This window comes from Epinephelus fuscoguttatus, linkage group LG4 (genome assembly GCF_011397635.1).
Source record: "Epinephelus fuscoguttatus linkage group LG4, E.fuscoguttatus.final_Chr_v1".
NCBI classification, from domain to species: Eukaryota; Metazoa; Chordata; class Actinopteri; order Perciformes; family Serranidae; genus Epinephelus; species Epinephelus fuscoguttatus.
In genome coordinates this window covers 18,794,985-18,795,790 of record NC_064755.1, presented here as the reverse complement: position 1 = coordinate 18,795,790, position 806 = coordinate 18,794,985, and positions in this window count along the sequence as shown.

Here is an 806-nt window from a genome sequence, read left to right as displayed (position 1 = left end):
CCTTTCTACGCTCCTTTCAAGTGGATAAAAGACCAATTAATGCAGTGATAAGATTTTACAAATGAAATATAAAACACTTCAGGGGTTGACTCCTAGTTTTACCTCAGATTTTTTATGACCCATGAGAGGAGGTGACCAGGCTTTCAGTGCCCCTCACCCTTGGAGTTAGTGGACCAACTTTAATTTTTACAGCTCTAATATGTCTGTTTTTGTAGATTTAATTCTGTGTTTCCATTTTAGTACCTCTAATTGCTTGATTTTACTTGTCCCACTTGTATAGATTATAACACTCAAATGTTTTAACTTTAATTTACTCATGCAAAGCAGCTTGAAATTTTAATTATTATTATTTCTAAATCACCAAATAAAGAACAAACAAACCAACAACTAGTGCCCAGCTCCTCTACTGATGCTCCCCCTGAAGAGGATACAGTAATATTGTATTCTTTATTGCCCCCTTTTGGATGTCGATATAAGCTGCAGCTCATCTATCTATGTACACTCACTTCTAAATAATGGAGGAAGGTCAGAATGGAGGTAATTGATTTAATTTGAGCACAGAAAAGGGAGCTGATCTGTGAATAACGTGCTCCGTTTATGGTTGTGAAAATGGTGCTGCTATGACCTGGATTCATTTGCCTCACAGCGCAAGTGCATTGTGTGCTTTGTAGAGCAAATATAAGGTGTTTTTTTTCCCCATCATCTCAATATGATGACAGTAATCGTCGGTAAAATGTATTCATTCACATGTACATACTGAGTATCACACGATGATGAAAAATAATCACACTCAGGCTTTACCACAC